This window comes from Wasmannia auropunctata, unplaced genomic scaffold (assembly GCF_000956235.1).
Source record: "Wasmannia auropunctata unplaced genomic scaffold, wasmannia.A_1.0 LD336099.1, whole genome shotgun sequence".
Lineage (NCBI taxonomy): Eukaryota > Metazoa > Arthropoda > Insecta > Hymenoptera > Formicidae > Wasmannia > Wasmannia auropunctata.
In genome coordinates this window covers 136,475-137,188 of record NW_012026791.1, presented here as the reverse complement: position 1 = coordinate 137,188, position 714 = coordinate 136,475, and positions in this window count along the sequence as shown.

Here is a 714-nt window from a genome sequence, read left to right as displayed (position 1 = left end):
CGGACGCGCAACTGTTCGGCGATGCGATCTCATCACGTGGGCATTACGGCATGCTCGTACAAATGCTCCTGCAAATGCTCGCGAGATTTCACACGGTTGAAACGTCGAGCGAAGGGGACATGGCTACGCTCAAGCGATTGATTCGCGAGTACAAAATGAAACGTGGAATCAAATTCAAAACAAATTACTGTTCCGCGACAGTTCGTTTTCTGCGTGACAGAGAATGCGGATTTCCAAATGTGATTGCCAATCGATTCGCGACGTTGTGTCCCGACCATTGCTTACGGCCGCGGCAGATGTGTGGCACAAACCGTTATCGCGATATACATTGGAACGACGCGACAGTGTCGTTCCTTCGTACGTGTCATTCAACTATTCGTGGTATTGGTGAACATCGCTACACCGAAGACGAATCGCCCTCGGACGTGTGGTGGAGATCCATATTCTTTCACCAAGCGGGTGAGAAGCCCAATGAGTTTTACGCCTGTAACATGCCAATGTCAGTTGTCTTTAGAGAGAGGGTCTACATAGAGGTGAACACGGGAGGGGAGGATACAAGTCGGCGGAGGTACGGATGGGTCACTCGCACTTTGAAACGCGCACTTGAAACAAAGTTCGACGACGACGTGGTGATAGAGTGGGTATACTAGACATGGATTTCCACGTTCCGCTCAAGGATCGCGTGAGTTTCAATAAATTATTTTCCACCGATTA